Source organism: Eublepharis macularius, chromosome 1 (assembly GCF_028583425.1).
Source record: "Eublepharis macularius isolate TG4126 chromosome 1, MPM_Emac_v1.0, whole genome shotgun sequence".
Taxonomy (NCBI): Eukaryota; Metazoa; Chordata; class Lepidosauria; order Squamata; family Eublepharidae; genus Eublepharis; species Eublepharis macularius.
The window spans coordinates 181055047-181068551 of record NC_072790.1 but is presented as its reverse complement, the minus strand read 5'-3'; the positions used below and the strand labels follow the sequence as shown (position 1 = coordinate 181068551).

At 43.5% G+C, this 13505-nt stretch overlaps 1 protein-coding gene across 2 annotated transcripts in view; it reads right to left on the bottom strand.

The window, feature by feature from the left end:
* The window catches only part of CDC42BPA (CDC42 binding protein kinase alpha), a 326855-nt gene that overhangs the window by 28839 nt on the left and 284511 nt on the right, over window positions 1-13505 (bottom strand). The gene's annotated exons all lie outside the window — the stretch shown is intronic.

Here is a 13505-nt window from a genome sequence, read left to right as displayed (position 1 = left end):
AGGACATTCTACAATGGCTCAATATAAAAGGTAAAGATTAAAGTAGTGCATTACAATTACAGTTGCAGGTTGTGCATGAAATACCCAAAGGATATTTCTTTCTTCCAGTTATGTGACATGTGATACGAGTCTATAAAAATGTGTTTATGTCACTTAGCAATAAAAAAGGGTTGCACTTACCTGTAACTATTGTTCATTGATTGTTTTCTGTGCAGGCACACATGGGAGTGCACAGGTGCTGGCCAACTGCAGAGGTTCAATCTGATGAGATTTTCTAGAGCTTTTCTAAGTTCACAGAGCCCTCCCCTCCCCCTCCCATTAGCTGAAAAAAGCGGCAGGCGTTTGAAGACAACACTTTTCTTCCTGTTTGCAAACGGCAAGAAAAGTACTGCTTTGAGCTTCAGTGTGCTCTGTAAAGATGCCAGAATCTTTATGAAGCATACCAAACCATTTACACACCCGAATCCTGAATTGTTGGAAACCTGGATCTTTTTCAGGTGCACACTCCTAGAGAAGAAGGCTGATGCCCGCCCCCCCCCCCCCACAACCCCTTTGGGAGGCAATGGTGTCTTGATGCTCCCATGGTTGTGGGAGAGACACGCAGCTGTTTTTTTGTGGCTGGAGAGTCAATCTCCAGCCATTCATCATTCTTGGTAGAGTGACTGGAAGATACTCATTTATGTGTGCCTCGTTTGGTCAGTTCAACAGAAGGATTTACTGCCTGGGCTATGTCGGAGCAGTGTCTGAATATTGAAGAGCCAAGAACTGGGAACATAACATTGCTGAAGCTGTGCTGGAGTGAAGGATGACCCCTCCCAATCTTATCTATTAAACTTTTTCTTTGATCTTCTAACTACAGTCCGGAATCTGCAACACAGAATGAAGTTTATACAGCTTGGGTGAGAAACAGTCTCTCATCTAACTTGGAAGTGCTCTGTTGAAAAATAAGAATTAAAGGAAATGAATATATGCAGGAGCTTGGTTTATTTATATTGGAAAAAAGAAGATTTAAACGGACGTAGGGTGACTCTTTGCTGTTTGATGAAGGCTATGTTTTTGTTTCAGCAAGTGTAATAGTTTGGCTTGGGAAGGTGAAAAGTAATGTGAAGCAGAACAACCTTGAAAGGAGATGATGATGATGATGATGATGATGATGATGATAGTAACATTCAATTTATATACCACCCTTCAGGACAACTTAATGCCCACTCAGAGCGGTTTACAAAGTATGTCATTATCCCCACAACAAAACACCCTGTGAGGTGGGTGGGGCTGAGAGAGCTGCAGAGACTAGCCCAAGGTCACCCAGCTGGCTTCAGGTGGAGGAGTGGGGAATCAAACCCGGCTCTCCAGATTAGAGTCCCACGCTCTTAACCACTACACCAAACTGGCTCTGGGTAAACAACATAACTCACATTGGGAAGTCTCCGCCTCTCTTCTTTTTTTTTCTTCCTGAAATTATTTTACATTCCTGACTATAAAACTCTGGCTTAATAACATTACCTCCTGGATTTATGAGAAATAACACAATGAAATTGGACTTTTATGCATCAAAATAATTTGACTTTACTAGAGTTTAAGAGAGAAGGAATTTACTTCGTGGGACCAAAGAGAGAAAAGATGAAGGTATTAGCTAAAGAATGGTTGAGGTATTTGGAGGCCTTATATGGATATATACCCAAAGTGTAGAAATGGACAAAGTTTATATCAGATTTGCATCCCAAATGTGGAACTGGAATGCGCAAAGTTTATATCAGATTTGCAACTCAAATGTGGAACTGGAATGCACAAAGGAAGGGGATGAGGAACAAGAACAGAACAGTTATGAAAACATGAACGAAGAACTTTGGGCATAGATAAATAAGGGATGAACAGTAAACATGGGCCCCCCAAATTTATTGTGTTTTAAATTTTTAAGAACTCTGAATAAAACTATTGATGGTATATGCTTTTATAAAATAGTAAAAAGGATTAAAGGTTTGTAAATTAAAGATTGGAAAGGGGAATAGAAGGAAGGATCATTTTATTATCTTAGATGGAGTGGAGTGGTAAAAAATGAAAAAAATTGGCTCCAATTATATATGTTAATGTGAATTTGAAAGACTAATTTATAGTTTAGACTGGAGTTTCATAAGTTGGGAAATATGGATAAAAAAATTGGAAAAAGAGTTTGTTTTTTCTAATGTCATATGGGGAAATATTGAAATGGTTTCTTTACCTACAGTGGAGGGATTGGACTGGAAAGATGTGGGTTTTAGTTGAGACAGCCAAACTCATAGTTGCAAAGAGAGGTAAAAGTATTGTTTATATACATGGCAAATTGGAATCCCTTAATGACTCTCTGCGAATGGAAGAGAAAAATGATTTAATAATTGCTGTAAGGAAGACTAAGGAGCTGGGATGTTAAGGAGACGAGCTGACATATTTTTATATAAATATATACTTACTAGACCACAAGCTGATTGCTGTGAAAAGGATGAAGTGTTGTAGGGGAAAAACTGTACTGTACTGACTAATAATATAAGCTAGTTTTCTCTTTATGTCTATTAGTTTGTTGTGGCCACTGTAGGCCTTTATTATGTGTTTCTTTTTCCTTTCTGTTCTATCTTTTTAACTTTTCTACAATAAAATAAAAATTGTATCAGAAAAAAATGAAGGCTGATGCAACAGCACACAGAGGGGAAAGGGGGAGGAATGCATGCCTGCAGAAAAGACACTCGATGAACAACAGTTACAGGTAAGTGCAATCCTGTTTTCATTTTTGTGTCCTCTGCACAGTCCCACATGGGAAAATAAAAAGCTCACCTACCTGCAGGAGGAGGGTGTGGGCTATTAGTGGAAAAATGATTACAACACCGCTTTTACCACAGATGCCTCGTTTCTGGAATCCAGAACTGCAAAAGAAATCAACGCAAACATGCCTGCCATTAGTTCTAAGAGATTTATGTTGAAGCTTTCTTTCTGCATAAGACTACAAACCACTGGCATGTGGACCCTATCACTGAGCTTCCCATCCATACAAGGAAGCATCTGTAGAAAGCTGAATTTCACTGAGTAAGGGCCCCAGAGGTGTTCCTGTAAATGCAACCACCAGGATAACGAGGCTAAGCTGCTTTGAGTTCATTCTGCTTTCTTTTCATTCCTGTGTGTGTGTGTGTGTGTGTGTGTGTGTGTGTGTGAGAGAGAGAGAGAGAGAGAGAGAGAGAGAGAGAGAGAGAGAGAGAGAGAGCTGGGCCAGCGCGGGCTCTGCAGAGGAGGGCTAAGCTGTTTTGAGTTCATTCTGCTTTCATTCAGGGGTTTCTGTGTATGTGTGTGCTGCTTTTAGTTCATTGTTTTTTTCCATTGGGGGAGTGGGTGGGTGGGGCTGTGTGTGTAAGTGTGCTGCTATGAGTTCATTCTTCTTTCTTTTCATTCCTCTATGAGAGAGAGCGAGAGAGCGAGCAAGAGAGCAAGTGAGCGCAAGCAGAGCTGCTGGGGCCGGCTCTCCAGAGGAGGCTAAGCTGCTTTGAGTTCATTCTGCTTTCATTTCATTCAGGGGTTTCTGTGTATGTGTGTGCTGCTTTGAGTTCATTCTGTTTTATTTTTATTGGGAGGGTGGGTGGGGCTGTATGTGTGCTGCTTTGAGTTCATTCTGTTTTATTTTCATGGCGGGTGGGAGCTGTGTGTGTGGGCTGCTTTGAGTTCATTCTGCTTTCTTTTCAGGGGGTGGATGGGGCTGTGCATGTATGTGTGAGTGTATGTGTGTGTGTGTGTTGCTTTCATTCTTTTGTTGACTGAAGTTGACATTGTTATAGTTCCCACAGCTTTTGAATGCAGATTGGTTCTGTATTAGTTTAATATATCAGTTATGGTTATTTGTATTAGTTAACATATCAGTTATGGTTATTCCAATTTTATGCTAGGAATGGATAGCTGTGTTCAAATCACAGAAGGCTTTCATTAATATATTCATCAGCATATAGGTGTTCTTACGTCTTAATAGCTGTAACTCAAATGGTTCTCCCCACCCTCAGCTGATTAACATCACTGAAATTGCAGTGGACATATGGGTATTAAGGAAGTTTTTATGAATATTGTTTGTCTGGGACATTGGAATATTGATGAGCATTTCACAATGTCACAACAGCTTAGCCATTGGTAAGGTAGAGTTGGCAGGCAACAAAAAAAAGGCATTTTAAACTAAATATAGATCTAATGCAGCTAAAGTTGAATATCTAATTTTGATTTGCTTCAGTAAAGCAAAACCTCCCTGAAAATTTGAAAATCCAATATTCATTAGATTAGGAATTTCAGACTCTGTGGAATTTTGAGAAAGAATTTTGGATTTTGTTTCTACACTGGCAGAGGGAATCTGTTAGAATTTAGATTTGTGAGATGGGTTTTGATTTTTAGAGGCCCCCTCCTTCTTGCAAATTTTAAAATAAGATTCCAAATAAATGAAATGTTTGGGAAAGGGGACGGACCATTGGATACTCACCATGAAGGGTCCTTCTCCTCTAAGGAAAGGAAGACATCTTGATAGGTGATTCCCACCCTTTAGTCAGGGAGGCAGGAACAAGTTTTCTACTTCCTGTCTTCCTAGAGGGAGACTCCAAAAGCAGTTATAGTGTCATAATTATGACACTCTAGAATTGAATAACAAGGAGAAAGGTGAGAACAAACATGTTAAGAGGAAACATCAGGACAGAAAGTAAATTTGTGAGGCAAAAGAGAGTGAAAAGACAATGACTTCGGAAGGGGCAAGATGTCCTCCTTTCCTCAGAAGAGAAGGACCCTTCACGGTGAGTATCCAATGGTCCGTTCTCCCTCTCAGGCGGAGGACATCTTAATGGGACCTCCCAGAGCAGTGTCCCTATTTTCTGGGTGGGTCATTGTCATCTGGTCATAAAATATGTTGTAATGCTCTTCTGCCAAACACTGCATCAGCTGAGTCATAAGTGTTCAGCTTATAGTGTTTAACAAAGGTAGATACAGACGACCAAGTAGCTGCTTTGCAAATCTCTTAACTGTAGCATGTCTGGCAAATGCTGCGCTGGTGCAGCACTTCATATTGAGTGAGTAGTAATCCTAGCTGGTATGTCTAGTTTTTTAATTTTGTGTGCTTCGATGATGCATGCCTTGAAGTTACTGCTAATGGCAGATTTAGACATCCTCATTCCTTTATTTGGTGAGGATATAGAGATAAATAAGGAAGCTGTTTTCCTTACTTGCTCTGTTCTATAAAAAATGCTTTTAGAATAAGTCTTATGTCCAGAGTGTGCCACATTTCTTCTTTGAGATGAAAAGTATTTGGTCAACTGATAGTAGACATAATTCTAGTGATCTGTGGGAGAGATCACTTTTGGTATGAAGGTAGGATCTGTTCGCAGGACCACTTTGTCTTTGTGTAAGATTCGTAGCTCAAGCTAATTAACAGGGTACCTGGTTCCAATACCCTTCTTGCAGATGTAACTGCGGAGAGGAACAAAGTCTTCAAGCACATGAGAAGAAGGAATTTCCTTGACAGGCTCTTGAAGGGGTGTCCAGTAACAGCATACAGAACTGTATGCATTTTCGAAGTCAGAAATTGGTTAACCTGTGGCGGATCCTTCAGAGTATCACATTAGAGGGAGCTACATATGTGAGGTGCATGGACAGACTCAGACTCTCGTACCGTGGCAGTACTGTTGTTAAGACTGTGACCTGACATCTTAAGATTGAGGCTCTCAGACCGCTTGCATGACCGACTTGTAGCAAGTATAGAATGGATCTGGTTTTGGGTTTCATGACATTAACCCCTTTTTCTTTTGCATCTCCTGTGAAGGCTTTTTATGATGCATTATATATCCTGTTAGTGGACTGTCTCCTAGAGGCCAGTCACATGTTGGTTACTTCTTGAGAATAACCTAGCCGAGAGAGTCTCGCTCACTGTCCATGCAGTTAAATGTAGCTATTCCAGGTGTGGATGTGGAACTTGGCATCGCTGGAGCATATCCAGAGATACTGAAGAAGTCAGTGGTGGAAGTGTTGACAGCTGTTGAAGAGCAGAGAGCTGTGGGAGCTGAGGGCAGTAGGGTGCTACCAATATGGTGTATACTCCTTTTCCTCTTGTCCTGGGGGAGTGGAGGCATGAGAAAGGAGGGATGCACTTACCTGTAACAAGAGTGCTGTCTATTTGGACCAAAGAATTCAGTGTCTCTGTAAATTCACAGCAACAGTCACTATGAAACACACAGATATCTGAAGTAAACTGAACTCACAAAAACACTAACAAATAAACATTAGTTCTTAGGGAGCCACTGGGCTTTTATCTTTTCCTACAAGGATGCAGTCTGCTATTAGAGATGATCAATGGCCTCAACTCAAAGCACTTTGGCCCATATCCTTTATGCCCTAGGATATATATATAAGAATATATTTGCTAAGGTTTACAGCAGAGGCCCTGCCAGTAACCAATTCAATGAAAGTTTGTTCATCAAGGACTTCTTGTCCCGGATGCTTCTTGCACCTTTCTGAGTATAAAGATGGTTGTGTTTATCTAAACCCTAGCTTTCAGCCCCAGTTGGGGCTCCAAGGTGTATACATTTCAAATTTTTCCATTCTAGCCACACAAGAAACCCAAAGGAAAGCCAGGCCTAGAGAATGCAACAGGCCCAAGGCCACAGGCAGGTCTCTCAAGGAGAATGGCATGAGAATCTGGATCTCCTAGATCCCAGCCCAGCACTCCAGCCATAACACCAAACTATCTCTTGTTAAAAATGGTGTCATACAGGAAAGATTCCAGAGATAGGATGAGCACAATTGCAGCAAGAACTCTCTCCGCACAGGCAATTGTAATGCTGTGGAGTCTGTTTCATGTTTTATGTTGGTCCCAAGATACTAAAAACTGGAGCAGTTTCACTCCAGTCCAGGGTTTACTCATGTCTACATGAGCTGGCCGAAGGCCTGTGCTCTTTTCTTTGTTTCTACAGAATAAAGTTACTCTGTGCTGATAAAAAGAGAGTGAGAATCCTGGGTGGAGCAGGACTCATTCCCTGGAGGAAAAAAGGGTGTATAGGCATATATGGAACCCACAGGGAGAAAAAAAATTCACTATCTGCATAAGTTTCAGTTTCCCTTTCTTTTTCTGGTATAGGTTTCCTTTCTAGCTGCCTCAGAGGGCCTGCTAGGATTCCCTTTGTAAGAAATGGTCTCTTCCACAGTTCCGTGTTTGGGGGGTGAAAGGCCTAAAGGAAGGACCACAGGGAGGCCTGTCTCTTCTCTCAGCACTCTGACAAAAATTGGCAGTCTCAGTTTATGTAGTCAAGTTTAGGAAATCTGGGAATAGCATCACAGTGCCTGACCCAATTGCTTTACTCACAAGTAGACCATCAGCAGCACTGGACCCTGGGCCATTGCTATCTGGTGCTCTTGCTGGGTCCTGCACCTATTGATTGCTTTGGATGTGGTAAATCACTCCGCAGCTACCTCCTGGTAGCCAGCATTGGCAAGGCCAGAAATGGCTGCCGTGGCTTTCTGAGGTAAGATAAGCTAGCTTAAAAAAAAAATCTAATGACATTTAGGAATTCCTGAGCTACTAGTATGAGTCCTGATCCCATTGCATTACTCACAAGTAGCCCTCCTTCATTTACCATGGTCTTTGGAGGCACAAATGATTGTTGAATCTCAGTCTGGTTTGGCTGCCCCACACTGGGACTTACACCATTAGACTGGCTTAAGGATGTCGGGAAATCTACTCCGTAGCTGCCTCCCAGCTGGTTGGCAATGTTGTGCTCATTTGCAAGGCAAGAAATGGCTGCCGTGTTTCCTTTGCCCAGGGAGGAATAGCGCCTTTTGCCCTTCTGGTCTCTTCACAATATGAGTGGCCACAGCTGTGGCTTCCTCGTGGTTTGCCCCACTGTTTCAGGTTGTTGCCAGGAAGCAGCGGTGAAGGGGGCTTCCAACTCTCCTTCAGAGAGGAATCCTATTGTGATGGAAGAGCATGTTCTGCTGGTCCATAATTCTGTCTTGCCATGAAATGGCTGCCACAGCTGAAGGAAGGAAGGAGAAAGCTTCCCCTGCAAGCCTTCTAGCAGGCGCGCAGGGAGAAAGAAAATAGCAAGGAGGTAGAGTAGAAAGGAGTAAACAAGGCAAGAATCAGGTTCTGAAAAGCGGAAGCGAAGGAAAGGAAGAAAACAGTTGAAAGGCAAGGCAGTGCACGGATGAAGCTGCTTTCCTTGTTGAGGTAGGAATGAAACTGAAAGAAAGGGCGACTCCTACTAGGAAGACAGGAAGTAGAAAACTTTTTCCTGCCTCCCTGACTAGAGGGTGGGAATCACCCATCAAGATGACCTCCGCCTCAGAGGGAGAATGGAAGATTTCACTTTTTATAGAGGATATAGAAAAGAAAAAAACCCTTTCTCATAATAGTGTAATTTTCCAAGCTTACTAACATTTATCTTGTCATAATGTATTGTGCTGGGTTCTGGGAAGCGGTGTCACTTCTGGGAAGCAGCGTCACTTCCAGAAGTGACGTCATCATGCATTTCCAGGACTGCGCATATGTCATAATAAAGACTTCCACCACCTCTTTTCCCAGAATAAAAGCCCTGGGTAAAACTATATATTGGAAATGCGTGTCTGCAAACTGGAAACGGAGGAATTTTCTACAACTGGCATGAATGGAGATGTGGAAGTCAACATCTCTCAAATCCAGAACATTTATTTGTAATAAGGAAATAATCTCAACAATAAATACATGAAATTTTGAAACCTTTAAAAACTTGTTTAGGTACCTAAGGCCTAAGATTGGCCTTTCCCCACCATCTTTCTTATCTACAAGAAAACAGAGTAAAACCCTTGGCCTATTTCTTGTATAGGAACAAGCTGAATTGCTCCCTTCTGAAGGAGCTGAGGAACTTCCTTCTCAAGAACAGGAGAGTGGAGAACGGAATGAACAGCAGAACTGAATCTGAAAGGGGCGCACAGAACTCTTAGTACCCTTTTTCTATAATAGAACCCAAGAGTCCTGTGTAATTTTACGCCATGCTGGAAGATAATGGGCCAGCCTGTTACAAAAAGAAGGGGGATTGTCTAGTTATTGCACTCTTTCCCCTTCTGCGGTGGGTCATTTGGTTGCTGTGCAGCCTGTTTGCTTCTCTTTCTTCCACCTGACTGCGTAGAGTTCTGGTGAGTAGAGAAAGGAGGCCTGTAAGTTGGAGGTTGAGAATGATATATATATAAGCGCTCTGGTATTGTGGCTGATAGGACTGCCTCGGAAAATATTTGGGCTTGAAAAGAGCAGATGGAGGGGCAGTGAGACTGACTGATTTTGCTGTTATCTTATTTTGTCTCATCCTATCCAAAGACTCATTGGTTTTGGAGCTAAACAATTCCTTTCCTTCAAAGCGAAGATCTTCCAGCTTGGCCCTCGAATCATGTGGGAGGGCTGAGAAGTGTAACCGCCCTGAGCCCATTCGTGGGGAGGGTGGGGTATAAATAAATAAATAAATAAATGAGTGCCTTCTGAGCACAGCAGCAGATGCAACAGATTGATTGATACATCCACAGAGTAACTCTCTGCATTGAATTTGACTGTTTCAGAATGAATAACCTTGTCAAGGCTTTTTTATCCTCAGGCAAAGCATCCACATTTTGCTGCATAAGTTCCCAGAGGAACATCTGGCAACGGTGCATTAATACCATACAATTAGCTATTTTAAAGGCAATCAAACCTGAGGAATATATTTTTCTTCCTAATCCATAAAGTGTTTGATCTTTCTTATCCAGTGGCGCAGTATGATTTCCAGTTCTGAATCTGGAGGGCAATACCTCTGCTACTAGGGAGTTTGTGGGAGGATGAGTAAATAGAAAATTACACCCATCTTCCCTGACAGGTTCTCTATTTTATGTGAAGATGGTGCTAGTTTCAGCCAGATGTCAGATGCTACGTCTAACAGTTCCTGTAGAACAGGGAAGGCTACAGGTTCAGAGTCACTATTACACAGAACCTTCAAAACATCATCCAATGACTTAGGATCAGAACAGATAACCTCCAATTCCAAAGATTTTGCAATTCTGACAAGTTGCTCATAATATAATTTAGGGTCATCTGACGGAGAGTGGAAGATGATCCCCTATGGTTTCATCAGGGGACAGAGCTGATGCTACATTGGAACCATATTCAGATCTGCTAGGAGTCCGATCATCATCTCTGTCGGATTCATGCCTGTGCTCAGACAGAGGCATTGGAACTAACGTTGATACAGGAACCGGTAAGGAACTAGAGGTTGGAACCACAGGAGCTGATGCTTGCTTCAGATCCATGGACAGTGCATAGTTTCATGGTACTCACAGTGGGTAGTACATAGGTGAAGGTGCCTGTGGATATGGGAAAAACAGTGTTTCATACCTGTAACTGTTGTTCATCTAGGTCTTCTGTGCAGGCACACATGGGACTGCGCACATGCAGGCCTGCCGACTTGGAAGATTTTTATAGCTCAGAACCACGAGGGGACATCCCCGCCTCCTAATGCGCATGCGCGGCTGTCCTTTCCCGCCAAAAAAAGGTTCCTAAGAGGCGGGGCACCCCCAACGTACCCTCAGTCCTCTTTCGCCGCCGACTACAAGGTAAGTACCAAGAGAATTAGCGGGGAAGGAGGGAGGGTATGTGTGCCTGCACGGAAGACCTAGATCAATAACAGTTACAGGTACGAAACACTGTTTTTCATCTGCGGTCTTCCTGTGCAGTCCCACATGGGAGATTACAAAGCTTAAATACCTGGGTGGTAGGTACAGATGCATCATCACAGGAAGATTGATTGTAGGACTGCTGTACCCACTATCATTTCCTTCCTGTCTAGGACGTCCAGAGCGTAATGCTTGACAAATGTGTCCGCAGAAGCCCAAGTCGCAGCTTTACAGATGTCTTGTATAGGGACACCTCTCAGGAGCACTGCTGATAACGCTTGAGACCTGGTGGAGTGAGCATGTATCTCCAAGGGACAAGGTAGGTTAGTACATTTATAACTTAACAGAATAGCTTGCACTACCCACCAAGCCAAAGTTTGAGGATTGGCTCCTATCCCCTTCTTTGGACCAGCAAAACAAACGAAGGTGGGAATCTTTCCGAAAGGGCTTCACCCTATCCAAATAAAAGAGGAGAGCCCTGCGAACATCTAGGGCATGAAGGGATCTCTCTGCCTCTGAAGAGTGATCCTTGAAAAACACAGGTAGAGAAATTTCTTGAGATAGATGGAATTTGGATACCACTTTGGGTAAAAACTCTATCTTTGTTCTTAGGACCACCTTATCAGGGTGAACACTCAAATAAGGAGGATCACATGAAAGAGCTGCTAACTCGCCCACCCTCCTGGCAGACGTGACAGCCACTAAAAACGCTACCCTAAACGAAAGTAAATTCAGAGGGCAAGTAGCTAAAGGTTCAAAGGGCTTGGAAAGAAGCTTAGTCAACACCAGCGGCAACGACCATTGAGGCACTAACACCCGCACTGGGGGAAACAAATTGTTGAGCCCCTTCAAAAACAGTTTGGATGTGTAATGGGAAAACACAGTCCTTCGATCAACTGGGGGATGGAAGGCAGAAATCGCAGCCATATAAACTTTAACGGAAGAATTAGACAATCCAGATTGTTTAAGTCCCCACAAAAAATCCAGAACCTCAGAGAGGGAGGAGGTCAGAGGGGCAACCCCCTGACCCTTTCACCACTCCGTAAACTTGTTCCATTTCAGGGAGTATGATTGCCTAGTGGACAAACAACGGGCATTCTGGAGTACATGAATTACACCCTCAGAGAAACCCCGTCCTGCAGAATCAGCCACGACGTCAGTCTGAGTATATGTACTCTGTGATGAAGCACCCCCTGAAAGGACAGTAGATCCAGTTGATCCGGGAACTGATGCATCCAACAGTGAAGTCTCAGAAGGGTGTGAAACCACAGCTGCCACGGCCAGTAAGGGGTTATCAAAATGGCTGATGTTCTGTCCATCTGGATCTTGGAGATTACCCTGGCTAACCGGGGGAATGGGGGAAATATGTAGAGAAGGTGACCTGACCAAGTTAACTGAAACGCATCCCCAAGAGACTCGAGGCCGACGCCTCCTCTGGAGCAATAACGGGGAGTCTTGTAGTTCTCCTCTGAGGCGAAAAGGTCTAAGTCTGGGGTCCCCCATTCTGCAAAGACAGGACGCAAATACTTGTCGTGAAGAGACCATTCGTTGTTGTCACCCCCCAGTCTACTAAGGTGGTCAGCCGTAACATTGTCCACACCCGGTATATGAACTGCTACTAGCCAAACAGAGTGATCAATGGCCCAATTCCAAATCTTCATCGCCTCTTCGCATAAAGCCAGAGACATCGTGCCCCCTTGTTTATTTAAATAAAACATAGTGGTGATGTTATCTGTAAGGATTTGGACTGTCTTACTATGTACTAAATCAGAAAAAGAAATTAAGGCATAGTAAACAGCACGTAACTCAAGGAGGTTGATATGCTCTGAGCATTCCGACTCTTCCCACAAACCATGAGCGTATGAGCCCTGACAATGAGCACCCCACCCAAGGGTAGATGCATCGGTGGTGACTGACAGGTCTGGTTGCCTATAACCAAAACCAATTCTCCCAAACAGGTTAGAATCCTGCTACCACCAGTCCAGAGATAAAAGAACTTTGCGAGGAATACTAAATTTCCTCCGTTGGGAGTCCCTCTCAGGGAAAAAGGTCCTAGAAAACCAAAGTTGTAATGGTCTCATTTTAAGCCTTGCTAGGGATATCACAGCTGTAGTGGTGGCCATATAACCCAAGAAGACTTGAATAAGTCTGGCCGGTTGGAACTGGCATCTCTTAAATTTTTTGACAAGTGCCTTAATCTTATCAGCCCTGTCCAAGGGAAAAAACCTGCATCCTGGGAACCATCGATAACGGCCCCGATGAATTGGATAACCTTAGCTGGGATAAGCTTCGATTTCTTCTGGTTAACGAATAACCCCAGCTTTAAGCAGGTAGTCAAAGTGATCGAGACCTGATTGGTTACGTCCTCCTCTGACTGACCCACAATCAGCCAGTCATCAAGGTAGGGAAAGATACAGCAACCCTGAGTTCTGAGGAAGGCAATTACCACTGCTACACATTTGGTAAACACTCTGGGGGCTGTGGACAAACCAAATGGGAGAACTCGGTACTGAAAAATTCGAGTACCATAGGTGAAACAAAGAAACTTCCTATGCTCAGGAAAAATTGAGATGTGGAAGTAGGCATCTTTAAGATCTAGAACTTGGACTTCCGGTTTGGGAATATGGTGGTCTGACGCAGCTCAGGGAGCTCGGCTGTCCGAGCTGCTGTTTGTGAGGGCTAGTGGGGTGCAAGATCGCCCACAGCCCCCTGTTCTCAGGCGGAGAACAGGCAAGAATGCTCAAGACCCCGAGAGTGCGTTTGATCTCAGCTGTGGGAGGGGATCTACGCAATGATCTCTCATCCAGCCTTGAGGTCCCGCTCTAAGAAGGGTGGCAGAGATCTCTGCAGCGGCTTTG